At 41.1% G+C, this 12907-nt stretch overlaps 1 protein-coding gene across 7 annotated transcripts in view; it reads right to left on the bottom strand.

Moving 5' to 3' along the window:
- The window catches only part of LOC122562032 (myocardin-like), a 662438-nt gene that overhangs the window by 374994 nt on the left and 274537 nt on the right, over positions 1-12907 (bottom strand). For 5 of the 7 annotated variants that reach the window (XM_043714469.1, XM_043714465.1, XM_043714466.1 and 2 more), the window contains one exon: positions 6879-6974. The exons of 1 other annotated variant lie outside the window; for it this stretch is intronic. The gene's annotated coding sequence lies outside the window, so the exon portion shown is untranslated. Of the gene's footprint in view, positions 1-6878; positions 7025-12907 lie in introns of all 7 variants that reach the window. One more of the 7 variants, XM_043714464.1, reaches the window with a different exon arrangement.

A 12907-nucleotide genomic window follows, 5' to 3' on the forward strand; every position in this document is an offset into this window, starting at 1 on the left:
CCATCTTCCACCTCTGAACCCTCCAACCACACGGCATCAACGTCCACTTCACTAGTTTCCAAATCTCCCTTTCCCAACCTCATCCCAGGTCCAACCCTCCAACTCGGCAGCATCCTCTTGACCAGTCCTTCTTGTCCATCTTCCTTCCCACCTATCTGCTGCACCCTCCCCACCCACCTATCACAGTCACACCCTACCTATCGCCTTCCCACCTACCTCTCCCCCAGCCACACTCCCAACCCACCTATTTATCTCTCAGCCCCTATCTCCCCAACATTCCTGATGAAGGGCTTTTGCCCGAAATATTAAATCTCCCGCTCTTTGCCTGATCTGCTGTGCTTTTCCAGCACCACACTTTTCGAGACAGACATTTGTAGCCTGTTGAAACAAAAGCAAGCAGATCTGTTCACTAAGTTGTACTGGAGATGAGCAAAGTCACTAACTGCACTGACTTTGTTTTGGTTTTTGGAAGGCACTGCCGGTAACGTGCAAAAGATCTCGATGCCAGCAGTACACAAATGTTTAAGGCAGGGAACTCACAGCTCATTGGCTATGGCCTGCAATTTTGTCAATTTTGCAATCAATGATACCAGTTTGAGCGAGACTGGGCACTTGGCTTTACAGCTCTCTATCACTTAATGGGTACTGGCATCATGGTCTGTGATTGTGTGGCAATTAAGGACCTCTCGATCACCCAGGGGTGTTCATCAATGACAAAGGCAGCCACCCCATCAATGTGATGATGGTGCACAACCGTGAAAAGATGATGACACAAGAATCCCAGGCAGGGGCCAGAATGCTATGCTGCTGCAGAAATCCACCCTCCCAGATTCCATCTACCTTGAAATGGATTTACCACCTGGCTGGCTGGTGGGAGAATAGGGATGTTCACTTAAAACAGGTGTAAAGAGCTGTCCAGGATTGATGCAACAAAAGTGATATAACAATTGTGCAAGCCACTAGCACACTGGAGATACATTTCAGGCTCTTGGATAGAGTTGGAGGACCTGCCAGTACACACTAACCGGAATAGTGTGGTTCAGTTGCTCAGTACAAGATACAGCTGACAGGGTCGACCCTGCAGAAGGAACAAGATCAAGGGCAAAGAGCCTCTTCAGATGAGTGCGAGAAGGTGGTGATGGGAGAACACATGAAGCAACAAGGGCACCAATAGTGGCAGACATCCCTGTCCAGGATGCCCCTGTTATTGCAAGTTTCATTTAAGTTCTATCCGTCCAATCACCTGACACTTTTCCTGAGGGCCTGCAAACATCCAAACAGCCCTTTCATAGTCCCTTATTGCTCAGTGTTGATTATAGTCTAAAAGCAGGCAACACAGGAAAAAGATGGAAACAATAATTATTATGTACCCCAAAAATAAAACAGAAGCAGAAAATAAAACAGCTTAATATTGTGTAGCACACTCACGGACAACTACAGATCTTGACTCATCGTCTCCTTAGTGCTCCTACATAGTACAATGTCAATGCCTTCAGAAGATGGCCTGAGCTGAGGTTTTATTAAGTTTTGGAGTCTGTGAGATTCCTATCAAATACAGCTCAAGCTGTACTTGTGCAGGAGGCAGACTTAGTCATCAGGACACAAGGCTGCATGTTGACTGGGAAGATAATGCAATTCGTGAGACATAGAAGCGCTCTGAACTGAATTCGTGCTTCCTTGTCTACACTCTCCATCAGCTCACTCATAGCCTTCCTGGCAGCAATGAGCTTGGGAACACTTTGCTGCATCCAGTTGGGTGAATCCAATTGTGCCGCAGTTCACTGAGAAACTACAAATATCTATTAAGTAAATGAGAGAGGGAAGCTATTGGCTGCAGCTCATCAATTGCCTCTCCTGGCTATCATATGCATTTGCTTCTTATAACAAAATCCTTACATGCTCTATGGCCACCATTGTCCTTAACCCTCTCTCACTACAAGTCAGCATCTGCAAACCACTAGCCTGATGACATTATCATACCTGCTTTCAGATGAACCCAAACTACACTTCAAGCTATTCAAAAGTTTGGAGCTCAGGGTTGAGATTGTTTTATGCACAGGAATATGCACACATTGCATGTATATGCACAGGATGTATTTTAGCTTGCTTTATTAGCATTCACTTGTTTCGCACTTACATGGAGCCTCTGTGGTTCATTTTACTTGATAGCACAGGAGGAGAGACAGCAGCAGTCCTCATGGGGATCAATGAATAGTCAAGACGGTGGAAACGTTGTTGTATTGTTCCAGGTTACATTGACGTTACACTTGCAGCATGTGTCAGCAGTTTACATAGCAAGCACACTGTACAGGCTTCAAGTAAATGGTCAAAGAGGAGCAGTCCTTTGTGTCATGATTGGGCAGTACAGTCAGTCAGGGAGTACCACCAAAGTCAGTCATGGTGATCATTTGACTCCAGTCAAGGGGGTCGGAGATAGTCACAGAATCTCAGAAGAAGAGCATTTTGCCCCACATAACTGAACCAGTTCGATAAAGTTTTACTAACGTCCTGCCTTTTTCCCATATCCTTAGACACTATTTTTATCCTAGTAATTATCCAGCGTCCACTTGAATGCCTCGATTGAACCTACTCCCACCAAATTTCCATGCACTGCATTCCACACCCTACTTTCTGTCTGAAAAAGTATCTTCACACATCATTCTTGCTTTATCTGCTAAACATTTTTACTCTATGTCCTGTCGTTGCTTTATAAGCAGGAACAGTTTCTCCCTGCCTGTTCTGTGCAGCCCACTCATGAACTTGAAAACTTTATTTAAATTTCCTTTCAATCTTCTTATCTCCAGGAAAACAGTCCTAACTTCTTCAATCTATCCTCACAACTGAAATTTCTCATTCCTGGAGTGTTTCTTCCACTTCGCTTTTGCACTATCTCCAATGCATTCACATCTTTCCTACAATGTGGCACCCACAGCTATACACAATACTCCAGCTGAGGTGTAACAAGTCTCTTACACAAGTTAAACATCACCTGCCTACGCTTGGATTCTATGATCCTATTAATAAAGCACAGTATGCTTTATTAACTGCTCTCTCCACTTGTCCTACCACCTTTCATGATGTGTACATATATACACCCAGGTCCCTCTGCTCCTGCATCCCCTTTAGATTTGTGCTCCTTATTATATATTGGATTTCAATATTCTTCTGACAAAAATGCAATCAAGTGCAGAATCTGGTGATCTGTGACTCCACGTTCAACGTTGCAGGTCAAATGCGATCAGTCCAGGCATTATAGGAATATCAGTCAGGGTACTATCGAGTGTTGAATCTATGGAATGGCCATTTTTTCCAATGAAACAAAGAGAGGGAGTGAATATCATGGAAGGGGGCTCAACAGCAGCTAACGGTGATGCATGAACAGAAGAGGTAAGGTATTTCCAGCGAGTGAATAGGAAGCAGAGAAAACATGAAGGAATAGTAGTTTGGGAGGATGCTTTATGTGAGATTTGTTCAGTGGGATATGATGTATACAATACTGAGAACTGCAGTCCATGATCCATAGTAGTGGTAAAGTTAAGGTGAGTCCTGGGCCTGTGAGAGGTAGGGAGAAGATTATGGCACTCAATCCAATGGAGTGAAGAAATCATTGATCTTCTTCATGTTGTGCTGGGTCATCCCCGTTTCCCTCAGGATACAACATTCATCCAGGCTGCAATTTGAGTTCAACTGGGTTAGGTGGCATGGCCTTCTTGGTGTTCAGTGGGAAAAGAACTGCCCTTCTCTCCACCACCTTCTCTGTGCTTCTGTCCACAAAGTGAGGAACAAGTCTCCTTTCCCCTTTGAGCCACTCCTCAAATGTAAACAGGTTCAAGAATCCTTGACACAACCAAAAGACCCGCTGATAATGTGCTACCATTCAACGACATTATATCGATGGATGGTCAGACCAAAAGTCAAGTGAGTTTGCCAAGAACACCTACTTTCAGCAATTCATAGTCACGGATGACTTACTGGTAAATGACAACTGGCTAGTTATTCCTGTTTCATTGCAGGAAGATTTTCTGAAAAGGATACATTGGAGACACTAGCATTCTTCCTGGGCAGGCAAGGTTCAATCTTCAGTGCTGGCTCGACGTCTAATCCTCAGTACAGTGGTCCCCCCTGTACCCAAGGAGGGTACATTCAAAGACCTACTGTGGACACCAGAAACCGCGGATAGGAGCGAACCCATTCATTTAAATGGGAAACCTACCTCTCAGGCAGCCCCCAGTCCCTGGTTCTGGAATGTTCTATGTAATATGTTCAGGCTGTGGTAAACCATGGATAACTGAAACCGTGGAAATTGATTCCACAGATAGAGGTTTCCCTGTAGCATGTTTGAGGTCGTACACATGATGGGCTCCCCAGTAAGACAACCAGAAAGGACCAGTGAAGACACTGACCCTAATCTACAAGTTGAAATAGGTTTATATACTGTGACACAGATGTATCAATGGTCGAGAATAAAAGTCTGCTGACACAGATTACAGATTCACTATGGATGAGCCAAAACTGAGATGGGATGATCACCATCCACAGATTCAGGACATGGTCAAGAAGAAGTGACCTGGTCCAGAAATCCAGGATACTTCAAATAACAAAATGCCTGCTTCAGCAGAGCAATCATCTTCCATGAAGGGATTTCATGAGATTCAAGGTCTCCCAAATGATGGTATGGGGCAGGGAAGTGCTCCTCCATGAAAGAAATTAAGAATCCTCTAATGGACTGATAACCTGGTTTATCAGGAACACCATTCTCAATATGGCTCAGTGGTTAGCACTGCTGCCTCACAGCATCAGGGACCTGGGTTCAGTTCTAGCCTCTGGTGACTGTGTGGAGTTTGCACATTCTCCCTGTGTCTGCATGGGTTTCTTCAGGGTGCTCCAGTTTCCAAAGCTGTGCCGGTCAGGTGAACTGGCCATGCTAAATTGCCCATAGTGTTAGGTTCATTAGTTAGGGGGAATGGGTCTGGGTGGGTTACTTTTCAGAGGGTCAGTGTGGCCTTGGTGGGCTGAATGGCCTGTTTCCACACTGTAGGGTGTCTAATCCAAAAAAAAAGCACATCCAAGAAATGTAAAGGTCAGCCAGCATAGATGTATTACAGATTACATGAAAACTAGAACAAAATTGAGTTAAATAGTCAAGCCAAAGTTCCACTAGCCTTCCAAGTCTGAAGAGGACACATTCTGGGAGCATTGCAATGCCTTCAGACCTTTGTGAAGATAAAGACTTTGGAGGAAATAGGATAGCGATAAATGTAATTATATGCATGAATGCATAAATGTTAACTTTGGGGAAAGGTGCCTGAGAAAGCATGTTGCATATGGTAATGGTTCTGAAAGGTTTAATGTTCAAGAGTGCATTAAATTCCAACCAATCTGATAATATCACAATAACTTGGATCTTCCAATAGCCCCAATAGCATTGTCTAACTTACTATTGCAACTTGTACCTCATTTCTACCATGCAATAAACTACATCTTCTTTAGAAAAGAACCCCTTCTCATTGGGACTCATTCATTGTCTTCCTCCACCACTGTAAACCAACGAGTTTGTTGGATTCAGCCAAGGAAAGAGGATGGTGGTAGCAAATTCCCATAGTCACAAGCGGGCAGTGATTGGCTTTGCAAGACATACACTAATCCCTCCCAAAATCTTCACTTCTCCTCTTTGACTAACCATTGAGCACACCTCCTTCTTTGGCTCACTGTCAGTTTTTTTCACTTATTAGGTAACCATGAAGGCCTTTAAATTTATTTTATATAATTAAAACAATACAAAGGTACCTTGTTATATTTTTCTCTTTCTCATGCATGCTGAATATTTCCAGTATTTTCTGTTTTATGCCTTCATTTACATTTATTTCTGCTGCACAACCGAGAATATAAGACCATCTGCCTTCGTGGTTTGATTTGCTTCCACAGACAAAGGACTGTATTGTTCTGCCATCATGGATAATGTCTATTATGAGGTCCAGGCACTAGGTTTCACTACTGCATTTTACAGCTCTCTTCAACCTGGTCTGACCCTGCCCTGAGTCTGCTGCATCTCTCTCTCTCTCTCTCTCTCTTTCTCTCACGCTCTGTCTTATCTGTTTGACTCTCAGAAGTTTTTCTTATTTCTATTGTCATGTACAGAACACTGATCTTTGTATGACAGTCCTTCCATTCATCTCTTCCAAGTTTCAATGGGTGTTGATATCAGAGTTACATCAGCTTATATAGCATTGTGTATGTTATTATATCATTACATCATGTGCACGCTTATCATGTTTCAGGAACTGGTATGGTCGCTGCCAGGGATGGTCACAGTTTTTACTCTGATTGTTGACAAGTGCTCCCAATAATGAGAGATCATCATTTTGGGATAAGGGGTAGCAGATTTAAAACAGAGATAAGGAGTAATTTCTGCTCTCAAAGCATCACATATCTGTGGACTTCACTACTCCAGGGTGTGGTGGATGCTGGCACATTGAGTAAATTTAAGGGGGAGATAAATGCTCAATTAACAATGGGTTGAATGTTTATGGAGAACAGGGAAGAAAGTGGCATTAAGTATGAGATGAGAGCAGCCATGTTTATATTAAATGGCGGAGCAGGCTCGAGGGGATGGATTGCCTACTCCTGTTCCGAGTCTCTTATGTTAATATGGCTTGACAGATAGCGAAAGCAAAAAAACTGACAGGCACAATTTTGCTGTTTCCATCAGGTATTCATCATTCTCACTCTCGCATTTTAGTTAAAAGCCTTTTTGCAGGTACAACCAGAAGCTTACCCAATGAGGAATCACACAATCCCCTTCCAATGAAAAGAATTTGGGTGCTTTACTGGACATGATCTGAAATTTAAGCTTTCAGAATGGTAAGTGTTAAGTTTACCTGAATTTACTTTGTTTTCTTCTGTGGTGTCTTCCTCAAATCTGTGGAGGTTCCAATATCGTTTAATTTCAGTGTCTTCTCCTGAAGGGCTGCTGGCTGGAAATCAATGTAAATACATCCTGCTGTCAACTGCATGGATAAAGTTCCTTGAAAGACATGTAAAGTAACAAATGATAATACAAGCTTACCTTGTACAAATGGGATAAATGCTTACAAGTTAAAGATGTTTTATCCCAGAGACCAGACTGAAGATTTAATTCTTATTTGGACTGTGCATCAGATAGTAACAATGATGAGGGTTTAAATAAAGGGATGTTTCTCGAGTTAAGTAATGTTAAGCCTTCTCATATTTCTTCTTAAAAATCGGTGTTAATGTAGCAAAGTGAAGTATTATACACACAAGAGGAACACAGTGATATGCAATTCAAACAAATAAAAATAGCAAAACTATTATTCCACAGTCTCATTCGCTTGAAAATATTATGTTGTAATGCAAATTGCACTGCAGCAATGTCGGAACCATCCATTTTGTGGTCCATAACACTGCTCATCAATGGCAATGCATTTATTTGAGGTTAATTAACATTCCCTAATCTTGGATAAATGCATGCAGATGCTCAGAGTAATGCAAAAACTAACTGACATTTGGAAGCAGGCGTTATACAAGTTTAAGGGTTTAGAGGGATGTGTGCCAAGTTCTGGCAAATGGACTAGATTAGGTTGGGATATGTGGTCAGCATGGATGAGTTGGACCTAACAGTTTGTCTCTGTGCTGTACATCTCTATCACTCTATGACTCTAAGTTAAAAGCTCTCCATTGAACATAATGTGTATCTGGCTCCTGATGCCACACAGAATTTTTCTGCAAAGGGAAAGTTTATTTTAATTAGAAACAGCATTCATTTACATTGTACATTATAATTTCAAGCAGTATCCAACGATTCTGAAAATTATTTATTTAAAGATTCTTTCTGGCATTCTTTTCGTAAACGTAGTGTAGTGATCCTACTTCCAGACCAAACAGATCTGGACTTGCTGACAAATCTGATGGAAAGCACCAAGTTATCAGCCCATGTGAATTAATGTCATTGCATTGTGTAACTTATATTTCAAAGCCCTCCAAATCTTCACAGAGCTCAGTCAGCTCTGAACAATTACGTTTCAAGCCTCATTTCAAAAAAACCTTAATACTTTATCTTAACAGGCGCAGACTCTAGTGTAGAGGCAGCATCCATTCAGCATTATTTTCTGAAGTGACATGTAGAAATTTGTACGTTATGTAAAATGTTTGCATTTGTAAAACCTTAGGATGGCCCGACGCTCATAGCAATCAACTACTTTCTGAAGTTTTGTCATTATGATAGGAAAATCCTAGAGTCAAGATTTCCCACAAAACAAACAGATTCTCAGAATTTCTTTCTTTCAAGTTAAAATCAAAGGACTTGCTGTCAGAGACTTTTGTGATCTCAGCATTGTATCAAAGCACATTTACAACTGATGAGGTAGTTTTTAATTGTTGTCATTGCTATAATGTTGGGAAGTGCAGCATCTACAGCAGGTGAACATATAGTCAATGCTAGTTGAGGCAATGAAATCTGACTGGAGGAGAAAGTGAGGTCTGCAGATGCTGGAGATCAAAGTTGAAACTTTATTGCTGGAACAGCACAGCAGGTCAGGCAGCATCCAGGGAACAGGAGATTCGACGTTTCGGGCACAGGCCCTTCTTCAGGAATGAAGAAGGGCCTGTGCCCGAAACGTTGAATCTCCTGTTCCCTGGATGCTGCCTGACCTGCTGTGCTGTTCCAGAAATAAAGTTTCAACAAATGAAATCTGACTGCCTGAAATGATATCAGTCTCATTGATCTGTCTAAATATCTGGTTTGGGATTTGAACCCAAGATTGTTTGATTCAGAGGTGGGGAAGTGCTGTTCTTTTTAAAAAATTAAATAAAGCTACTTATGATAAAAACAATTTAGCAAGGCCTCATAGTTGCGCTACCCCCAACCCATGGTTATTATTGTCTCTTTACATGGGGGGACTCTTGATTCTTGCATTTACGTTGTACCTGTGCTGGATTCAGACTGACTTTCCCATTTATCCATTATATCTATGCATCAAAATACATATATTTTTTAAAAATAAACATCTCATTTAATGTACTGAACAAGTAAAAATGTACATAATTCATGAAGTGAAGGCGAGTGGAAATTGCAGCAGTAATGTTCATAATAATTCGTTTTGGATGGCTCCAAGTGCAATAGTGGAGGAATTGAAATTACCCATTGCTCACAATGGGAAGAATTATGGTCCGACATTTATGTTAGAATATTACAGCTGTTTACACCCAATTACTGGAAAGATCAATTATTGTGTACTTTACAAAAATAAAATATTTACTGTAGTTCGCTGAACCAAACTTGACCAGACTGTATATTTAGCAGAGCAGACCAAGCCAGACTGACTAAAAAAAATTGCTGGACCTTTCAGACATAATTTATGTTCGCTATGGAAAATGAACCTAATTAATTACTGTTTGATCAACCAAATTACAATGACGCATTTGAACAGCTTTTCTGAAGTACATTCAGAACTTCCACTTGACATTTTGCTCAGATTAACATATCTGTGCTCCAATGAACTTGATTAGAAGACTCTAAACCACACAAGACATTTATGCATTCGGTGCCATGTTTCTGAATTTTATTTCTCAAAGCTTTTAAGATAGGCTTCCATGAAAGATAGTTCGGAATTAAATCCAGGTCTGAATTGCTAAGCAAATGGCTTTTGTTGCAAATAACGAAAGCACATGGTGTGACCAGCAACCTGTGTACATTGAAAAATCTGCAGCCCCACATGACAATTTCATGAACACAAACATGCTAATGCAATGACAAAGCTGCGTAAGGGCCATATCACAGGTTTCCTGACAGCCTGCCAAACACACACAAAAGAAATCTGCTGCTTAATGTCACAGCATCAATACTCTCCCGCAAAGAATATGAATCACGTTACATTTGAACAAACAAATGTCATGGGTGAATAGTCAAACATCTGCTGGCATGTGTACAGCTGTGATTTAAAAACCCTCTCTCCTAATGCCCTCCAGTAAATGAAGAGGAAATAAGTTATTTCACATGCAGTCAAATTGTATTGAACATGACTGTCATCAGCATGAAACACTCAGATGTGACTCTGTTTGATTTTATCAAGCGGTAGCATTCAACTGAAAAGGTTTACATGAGATATAATGTGCAAAATTACTGATACAATGGAGTGCCACACAATTCCAATGAAGTAGCATTGCGAAAGTTAATACCTTATAATTTAATGCTTTGTCTGCAAAGCACACTGCTTCTGTTGTATGCAGTTTTCCACTTTTTTAATAGGAATGTTCTGAAGTCAGATTAATCCAGACTTCAAATAGTAAGGAAATATAAGAAGAGGGGCATCTCTTTTGAGAAATCAATGTTGGCCAGAGAACAAGGAGAACTGTTATGCTCCTCTTCAATTAATGTGCTTGAGAGGGCAAGTGAGGTCTGGGTTTAACATTGGACATAATAGAAAGATTTCTCATGTGTCCCTCACTCACACTGCGTACTTAAAATAAATCTGAAGGTTCTCCATTAATTTGAATTCCAAACATTTTAATTCTGTAGAAACAGTTCTTTTAGCACAGGAGATAAATCAAGATTGACACTCAAATATTCAAAATGGCAGGTGTCATTCATCTCAGATTGTCTGATGGCTTTTTTTGCATATCTTGCACATTTTTTCAAGTCAGGAATGAGGCACAAAAGGCAGAGTTACAGTCTTCAGCAATTCTCTAATGACCACTTAGGCTCACAATATTTATAGCATCACACTAGACATCACTGTCCCATATTCTTCACATTCCCCTGGCTGGTGTGTTGCTAGAGCTATTTCTTTTGTACTCCATCAGAATTTTTCTAAGCTGAGGCAAACCATCATCCAACTGCAGCCATTGAGTGTATGAAGTGATAACACCCCATGTGCTGAAATTTTAAATTGCTGAGACACACTTCTGACAGATTGACATGTGACAAACTTGAACAATGTGTTTGGGGATTATCATGGGACTCTGCACTGTCCAATCTTGGTTTCATTAAACCAAAGCAGCATCTCAACTTAAAAAAAACAACAAAGTGATCTTTGTCTATTTTACACGGTTTGCGAAATGTTGCTGTTGGTTGGTCTGCATCCACTTCTTTGAGACCTACTGTCTAAAATTTGCAGTCGGGGAAGCAGTGCATTTTGCCCTTTAAATTGAAAAGGCAGAACTATGTGCCAAGTGGAACACCAGTCTAAATCAGTGCTATTATTTTAAATACAAGGGCATTATTACAATATACTTTCTAACAGATAAGAGTCATCACTATTTCATATTGGTTAGCAGAATGTGCTCAACAAGTAAGGATTCTACTGAAAAGGTCTAACAAGTCCAAAAATCAAATGCACCGGTGTCAGGCACTGTCAGCAAATCCAGCAGGTGGCATTAACAAGTGATGTCATATAGTAAGTTAAGCAATTCTTTCACAGTATTTCTTTAAACAAATCAATTGCAACATAGCACAATGTAATTATTTCACTCGTTATAGGAAGGGGCCCAGAGCTGCAGCAAAGATTAGTGGCTTCTGAGGTCCTTTGAGCAACGGTATCTCACGCTGTTGCCAGCAGGGTTACATTTAGCTGCCCTCTCAATATCCTGTAAAATCCATGCTGCATGTACAAATACATGCATGTGACAGGTACCAACTGCAGCAGTGAGCATCTATGTGGTTTGCTTCACCTAGTTACCTGCATGAACTCAAGTATCTGAGCGACAGTCAGATTTGTTTCAGTGAGAGGGCAAGGGCACCTTCATGATGATGTGAATTAACACAATAGCATGTTATTATTTTCAGCTGTTGGGGGCGCTGCTAAAATTCTCACCAGTTTCTGTGTGGAGTTTGCACATTCTCCCCGTGTCTGCGTGAGTTTCCTTCGGGTGCTCCGGTTTCCTCCCACTGTCCAAAGATGTGCAGGTTAGGTGAATTGATAATGATAAATTGCCCATAGTGTTAGGTGCATTAGTCAGGGGTAAATGTAGGGGAATGGGTCTGAATGGGTTGCTCTTCGGAGGGTCGGTGTGGACTTGTTGGGCCGAAGGGCCTGTTTCCACACTGTAGAGAATCTAATCTAACCTAATCTAATCTAATCTTTCATCTCACCAACCCCAGCATATCTCACCTTCCCCACCTCATGAATGATAACTTGTCCTATTTGTGGATCTTATGAATGGCACAAGATTTTGTGCTTAATGAAATGTTGTAGGCTATGTTAAAGCAATAAGGGAAATGTAGTTCCATGTAATGAAGAAAGGAGAAAGCAACTCACTGGTGAGGTACAAGATAAATACTTACACAGGAATAATTACTTCCATTGCCACTTACTTAAACTATTGAGAGGGCTCAATCTCACCCTCATTGTCAGCAAAACACAGGAGCTGGTCATCTACTTCAGGAAGCTGAGTGGAGGATACCCCCTTTTCAATGGTGCTGAGGTAGAGATAGTGTAGCCCTGCTATAGGAAGGATATTATTAAACTGGAGAGGATTCAGAAATATTTACCAGGATGTTGCCAGGTATGGAGGGTTTGAGTTATAAAAACACGTAGGATAGGTCTAGAGTGTAGGAGGTTGAAGCGTGACCTTCTATAAGTTTATAAAATAATGAAGAGAGTAGATAAGGTGACAAAGGTCTTTTTCCTAAGGCGGGGGAGTTAAAAACCAGGGGCATATTTTTAAGGAGAAAGAGTTGAAAGCGACATAAGGGGCAACGTTTTTACACACAGAGTGGTTGTGGAATGAACTACCAGAGGAAGAGGTGGATGCAGGTGCAGTGACAGTGACAATGTTTAAAAGACATTTGGATAAGTTTATGAATAGGAATGGTTTGGAGGGATATGGGCCAAACGCAGGCAGATGGGACTAGTTTAGATTGGGATTATGGTTAGCGTGGATTGGTTGAACC

This window comes from Chiloscyllium plagiosum, chromosome 24 (assembly GCF_004010195.1).
Source record: "Chiloscyllium plagiosum isolate BGI_BamShark_2017 chromosome 24, ASM401019v2, whole genome shotgun sequence".
Taxonomy (NCBI): domain Eukaryota; kingdom Metazoa; phylum Chordata; class Chondrichthyes; order Orectolobiformes; family Hemiscylliidae; genus Chiloscyllium; species Chiloscyllium plagiosum.